Here is a 7,675-nt window from a genome sequence, read left to right as displayed (position 1 = left end):
AAGTGTGGGGGATACATGGTGTCAGCGTGACAGTACTGGAGCTGTTGACACTGATTACCTACTTGGGTAAGGTTTGCCCTCCTGCTTTCTTGGTTGTAAAGTTATAAGTGTTCTTTTTCCATGGAAGAGAGTTTCTAGGTCCAGCCCACCTTCAGGGGAGGTGCCTGTATTATTTGAAATTATTTTGTAAAGGAGACTTGCCCCTATACCATAATTTATTTATTTTTATCAGCAAGGAGTTATGTGTATTCTTTTTGAACTTGAGTTTATCATTTAATATTATGTCACTTATTCACTTGCTCAATATGTTCCAGCTTTGGCCACTGGGGCTCCTTCAAGTTGATTCCTGTGTCCTTTTGGTATGTCTCCATTTTGCTCCCTCTTCCTCCTTTCATCCCCCCACCCTTTCTTTCATTTTAAATTGTTTGTCACTTCCTAGCTCTCTGACACTACAGTAGCTCCAGACTCATCTTCTGTTTACTCTGCCCCAACCCTATCTGCAGATATTTCTCCAAAGAGCCCTGACTCTTTTTATTGAAGAATGACATATTGAAACCAAGAGTAGTGTGCTTCTTGCTACTGAGTGTTATTGCTTCTAGGCCACGTGAACAAACTTTTTAAAAAAATCATTTTAAAAAACTGTTCTTTTCCCATCACTAAAACAAACACCTGGGATGATCAACTTATAAAAAGGAAAAGTTTCCTGTGGCTCACATTTTTAGAGACTTCAGTCCATGATCAGTTGATCTCATGCTTTGGGCTTTGGAGAGGTGGCACAGCATGGCAGAAACCTGTGGTAGAGGAAAGCAGTTCACCTCATGGCCAGGATGCAACACAGAGAAAGAAGAAGGGATCGGGATCCCACTGTGACCTTCAATGGCACACCTCCCAGTGACCTGCAAACTTCTCACTAAGCCCGGTCTCTTAAAAGTTTTCACCACAATCCAATAGCACCAAGATGGGGACCAAGCTTTTAATACATGGGCCTCTGGGGGACATCCCAGGTCCTAACTACAGCAAACTACATCCATACACATACTTGTATCTGTCTGTCTACTTGTATGTATGTATGTGTGTGTGTGTGTGTGCATACATGTGTCTATATACGCACATGGATTAATGCCAGTCTCTCTTGTCTCTGCATGAATCCAGCACCACACAGTTTCGCCTGGGTTTTTTTCTGTCCCTTCTCACACATTGGTAACTTCTTTCTCTGACAGTAAGAAATCTGGCTCCTATTATCTAAAATCCATTTACTTATTTGTTCAACTCTTAACCTCATTTGACATCTCCTCCATCTTTTTTGTCTCAACTGGGTTTCTGGGTGACAATCTCTTAGCCTATCATTCACATCTCATAATATTTGAAGTGTTCAAACAGCTTTTTATTTAATGGCTGCCCACCCTGCCATATTGAAAGTAATCCCTTGCCGCCTTGCTCACTGCTGTGAGCACTGTGCAAGTGTTCATTCAATAAATGAACATCAGAAGTAAGAAAATCAGCTAAAACCATTGCTGATTTGACACAAGTTCTCCTATAGTCTCATTCATGGGATTGTGCCCATTATACAGATGGCTGTTTCTGCTGACTCCTCCTCTGTGCTCAACTGCATCATCCTGTCTTATCATCTTCAGAGCCCTCACTGTTGTTTGCTGTCATCTTGGTTATTTATTTTGTTTCCTCCACTAGACAGAAAGCACCAAGTGATGGAGACCTGAGTTTTAAATTATTTCCTGATGTATTCCAAGAACAGTATGCAATCCATAGATGCTTGATAAAAATTGACTGCATGTTAGCAGTAAGCAGGAATGTTATTAAGATTGTTCATTTATTAATATAGACATTAATAATGCTTAATGATATTAATAATGAATGGTGTTATTTTTCACATGTTTCAGTGACCTTTATATATAGGTAAAAATAAAGCTTAAAAAGGAAGAAAAGAAGGAAGAAAGAAAGGGAAGGAAGAAGATGAAAGGAGTGGGGGAGGGAAAGAAATGAAAAAGAAGAAAAAGAGAAAAACAATGAAAGTCCTAAATAATCAGTGTTAGATTCTAGAAAGAAAACAGCTTTTAACAGATGTGGGTTTAGAAACACAGAGAGACCACAGATCCAGTCATTTCCAGTCTGCTGAGGTTTCCCGGCATTTTCCTATGGTGCTTCTCCAATTTATTTGTATCCCATTGTCTGCACAAGCCACAGTTATATGCCCTTTCCTGTTTTTTCTCTATCATCCATCTTTCCCTCCCACAAAACTTATGAAACTTATGAAAAAATATGAATCATCCAAAACACTACTAACTAGAGACGTGTTTGCTGAAGGAAAACATGAAAAGATCCATCAAAGGGTAGAGAATGTAGGCAGGTTTGAGGAATCTCCGTGCAGTCCTGTCCTGAGCCCCAGTTCTTCCTGGGTTTTCCTTCATTTAGCTCTAAGTGGCATCACTTTGAGAGTTGAAGCTTATTAATTTGGACATTCTTAAATCAACCAGGCTAACATCTTTACTTTACTGCCGCGTGCTAGCCACATACTACCCAGGCAAGTGTCACGGCCACCTGCAGTTCTTGTTCTTCAGATACACTTTCTCAGAGATCACCCCAGACCTACTGAGCTACAGAGAGCCTTAGAATATGAGCTTTAAATAAATCCCCTAGGTGATTCATATGCCAGCAACCCAGCACTGGGCTGGGCCAAGTACATAAAATAACAGTGTAAACAAGTTTGTAATGTCACTGTTTAAATGGTAAAATCCAATCTGTTCTTAAGTATTGGGAGTTTGTTTTTTTCAAACCACTAGTAAATTAATTTTAAGCATTCTGTTAAATAAAGGAAGTCAAATGTTTTCCCATGGCCCACAGTAAGAAATCCTGTATATTTTACATTGCATTTCAGCATACAGACGGCACGCACATCCATGTGTGAGCAGGTATGTATGTAAATCAATAAAAATTCACAAAGTGATGCAAACTTGTATAGCAGATAATAAAGTAAAAACAAAATCAATATCAAAACTGATGTTTGTATGATTAAATATCAAATAAAACATGGAAATAGATCTACCTCAAAATACAAAAACATTCTCATCCAGCCCATACATATTGATCTCGTGACCTACTAATGAGATGCAGTCTGGGTTTTGAAAATCTCTGCGCTTGTCACTGCCCAAATAGCTCTGCTTGTTACTCCAGAGAACACAAGCAATTTAAAATAACAAAACTGAATATAAAAAAATCCAAAATTTAGAAAATGTGCCCAAATGATGAGGTGTTAGTGAATTTATGAAACCATTTCAAGTGCTTTGGATAAAAAGAAAACACGCCATTATGATGTTTGCTGTTTGGAGTGCCATTAACTTTGAAAGCTCACTGACAATTTTCTCATTCCCCACCACCATTTTCTTGCTACTGACTATATTTCCTCCTTCAGTTTGAACTCAAGGTTATCAGGTGTTATTTCCTTTGTAAAGACCAGAGTCGAACAGATTCCAACCATAAATGGTGACATAGGCTATAATCTACTATTCACGTTCCCCATTGGTTGTCCTTTGCCTTTTCTCATTTCTGAGTCCTTTCTGAAAAAAAAAAAAAGTGACAATACTTTTCTCCTGTCTCTTTGAAACTCTAGAATCCTATTTAATTTTCAATGACACCAACTCTATCCAAACCAATTACCCTGACCACACAGCCTCTTCTTTTTGCTTCCTATCCAAATGCTTCCTGTGCTTCTGGGTCTGCCCCTCACATTTGACCCCTCCGTGCTGTAAAGTTCCAGGGGGTCACAAACAATAACTTCACCTTGCTAAGTAATGATACAATATCAGAAATGCCACCGATGATGACAATACATTGCATTTATTCCAATCCCTTCTGCAACACCTTAGGATGTTCTGAGCTTACAAAAATACAATATGCTGGAAACTTATTATTTTAGACTGAAAAAAATGGGAAAGTAATTGTGCATTCTTTAAAATCGAATGAGTTAAAGTGTCTTTAAAATATGGACACTTATAATAAAGAAGCTTCATTTGATTTCTTTTAAATACTATTAACAATGAAATCCAGGTTTAATAATCCTGTTGAATAGAGCTTTTAAGGGAACTGCTTTAACATAAATAAATGCTATATACCTAGCATTTCATTGTTGATCCTAAACCAATTTTAAATGCTAGTTTTTATTTAAAAATATGGAAATAGCTAACTTTTATCACATGCTTATTACAGACTGTCACATTTGAGCCTAACAACAGTGCATTATAATTATCCTCACTTGCAAACTGGGGACTGAGACTGAGAGATCACCTGCCCAGAGGAGCACAGCTAATAAATCCTAGGACACAACTCTAAGTTCTGAAGCCCTGTCCTTAACCCCACTTCACCAAATATTATTTATTTTATTAATTTACTTTGAAATCCCTATAAGACTAAGCTTAATTCCAAACCCTAATGCAAATCATTAGGCATGTGGAAGGAGAGTGGTCAGAGTTGGGAAAATACCACCATGACTGCCTTGGGATGCTGGAAATAAAGGAATGAATTGCTAGAAACGGCTCCATCAGTTTACGTTTGAAAACAATTCCCCTCCAGACCTTTCTTCTCAACCCTTATAAATATTACCAGAATAATTCTCAGGGGATACCCTTTGCTCACACCTCGCTTTGATTCAGAGGAGGGTCATTTTGAAAGTTGCAGCCAAAGCGGAGGTGCCCTTTGTGAGTCACAGTCCTGAGAAAAATGAACGTGTTTTGGTTTGCTTGGGTATTTTGTTTTGTTTTTGTTTTTAAAAAGTCAAGACCTTTTTTTTCCCCCAGCTCCCCCATAAGTCACAAATAGCTTTTCTTTCAAAGTTCAACCTTGTCAGGCCGTTAATCCTCCACAAGGAAAAAGCACACTGTGATAGGTTTAGAAAGGTTTAGCTTTCAAATAAGGAAGTTATTAACTTTTACATTCCTGTTTGGCCGCCTTCTCGGTGATTCTGGGAATCTCCTGGGAATTAGACACCGAGGCCCTCCCATCATGGAACCCGTAAGCCTTTCATGGCCTCTGTGATCCTCCGCTCATAGTCCTGCAGTCTCCCCAGGAAAAAGACATCCTGGGTGGGAGAAGTCACCACAGACAGCGGGGCAGGACAGGGCAAGCTTCAGAAGGGACACTCAGGGCTAACCAGAACCCTGGGAGGGTGGCACTCTGGCCTGAGGATCCTGGGGATCTTAGAAGATTCTCAAGAACATACTCTTCATGTGGGCTAATAACATAGTTGTGGCCTCAAATGTTCCTTCAGAATCGTTATCCATTAATGAGCATACTGCCAAAACTAGATTTTGCCAGGTAGTTTTGTAAAGAGAATGGAAAAAAGAGGAGATTTTCAGTCAGAAGATCTAGTGTGGAATCTTCATGTATACTAATCCACACTTCTTAAGGTTTTATGAAAATTAAAACAGCAGACATTTATTGAACATCTACTATATGACAAATACTATGCTGTCATCTAATCCCAATAATCTGGGCTGAGGGTATAATTCAGTGGTAGAGCACTTGCCTAGAATGCTTAAGGCTCTGGGTTCAATCCCCAGCACCACAGAAACAATAATAATATTAGGAATACCAGGAATCCTAGCAGACACATGCTGTTATTAATCTCATTTTCTTTCAAAAGAATGAATTTATTTTCTAGTTAGTACAGTTCAGAAGCACCCCATTCTCTTAGCCTGCCTCAAATCAGGTAAGGGGTGGGAAAGCCTCTTGCAAATTCTAAGGGACCCTGCACAAAAGTTGTCTTTCTCAATAAGTGGCATCCTGTGTACAATTCCAGATTCTTAAAATGTGACCTCAGTAACAACTCAGCTGAGGACGAGGAGCCATCAGCCACTGACAGGAGACATGCTTAGCAGTGTTTCTTCAACTTGAGCACCCTTCAAGCTAACCTGGTAGGATTCCTGAAACCCCGATGGCCCAAAGTTTCTGATTCAGTGCATCTTTGGTGGTGTCAAAGACTCCGCACTAGGGGTTGCAGTGTGGCTCAGCAACAGAGCGCTAGCCTAGCATGTTCGAAGCCCTGAGTTCAATTCTCAGCAACACATAGAAATAAATAAATAAAGGTATTGTGTCCAATGACTATATATATATATATATATATATATATATATATATTTTTTTTTTTTTAAGATATTTAAAATAAATATATTTTTTTTCTAAATGACTCTGCACTTCTCACAATTTCATAAATGAAGCCACTGTTGTTGGCCAGGACCCCATTTGAGAATCTCTACATAATGGTTAACAGCACAGTCTTGAACTCAGAAGTCAGGTCTGCCCCTTGCTGCATTCACAAGCTTATTTGTGTCTCACTGCTCTCATCTGTTAAGTTTAGATACTAGTAAGGTCTACCTTGAAAGCTTCCTGTGGAGAGAAAATAAAATTAGTATAATACACCTAAAGCCCTTAGATTCCCACCTGGGACACAGGAAGCTTAGCAGGGGCTGCTGGACACCCTGTTCCCTATGGACTCAGCTTTGAGTTCAGATTTTGCTTTGCTTGTCAAATCCTGTGAGCATCAAATAGACAATCTTAATTTTGTGTCCTTTTAAAACTGCGATTTCATTTCTCTTTGAAAAGGTGATGAAGTAACACTGGCATCTTGTGATATATCAGTCAGGGTCCCCACAGGAAACGGATGTTACACTCAAAAAGAGGAACTTTCTAGGTGGGTTTATTGACAAAGGGACATTTATGTTGTGTGGCAGTTGGGGGACCACAAGGGATAGCACAGTAACCCAGGGCTTAATAATAGTTAAGCTGACCCTGGGTCAGGAGAAGGAACAGGTATTACAGCCCAGTAAGAAAGAATTCTTTAGTCTGAAGCCTTGAAAGCAGCAGTAATCTCTGATCAAAGGACACGACCAGCTCAAGGCTTGCTGACAGGAAGAGAGCCCCAGGAACTAATGTCCTCAACTCACTCTCCTCCCTCCCTCTGTCACCTGCCAGAGCTCTCAGTGACTGAACCTGCATGACAGAGAACCTGGGAACCAGACACATGTGTGTCGACATGTATTATTTACAGATGACGAAACAGAGTCAAACAAAATTTAAGGAGCTTATCCTGTGCTTCCCTGCTTGCAAGTGGGTAGGTAAGCCCAAGCTGTCTCATTCCAGAGCCTATCCACTGAGCGAGAACAGCCAAGGAAGCCTCCAGAGAGAAATAAAAGAAAATGAGATGCATAGTCTTGGTTAGTATAAAAATAAGTACCGTGAGTGGTGGATATTACATAGTTTGGGGATTTAGGGCCTCAGTGACCTCATCTGTCTTGTTAAGTTTAAAAACAAAAATAAAAGGAAACAACCTTATCTGTTTATTACAATTACAAGTTTGTAAAATATGCATATGGTAATTGATTACGTTGGCTATAAAAGGGCATTAAGATGATGAATGATTTTATTTTTATATTCTCCATTTTCTAAAGTTCCATAATATGGTCAGATTGAACTTACATCTTTTTAGCATAAAAGCAATCAAATAAAATTTTTAAAAATAAAGTAATATGAAGGTGAACCAGACAATCTCCAAGTTCCCTTGAATGTTTTATGAGCCTACAATCTCCATGTCAATCTCTCTATCTCTCCTCTTTTAATATTAAAGCAATCCTACAAATACGAATGAAGATCCTCAGAATACACGTCA

The sequence above is a fragment of the Marmota flaviventris genome, chromosome 9, assembly GCF_047511675.1.
Source record: "Marmota flaviventris isolate mMarFla1 chromosome 9, mMarFla1.hap1, whole genome shotgun sequence".
In the NCBI taxonomy this organism is placed as follows: domain Eukaryota; kingdom Metazoa; phylum Chordata; class Mammalia; order Rodentia; family Sciuridae; genus Marmota; species Marmota flaviventris.
This window is presented reverse-complemented; position numbering follows the sequence as displayed.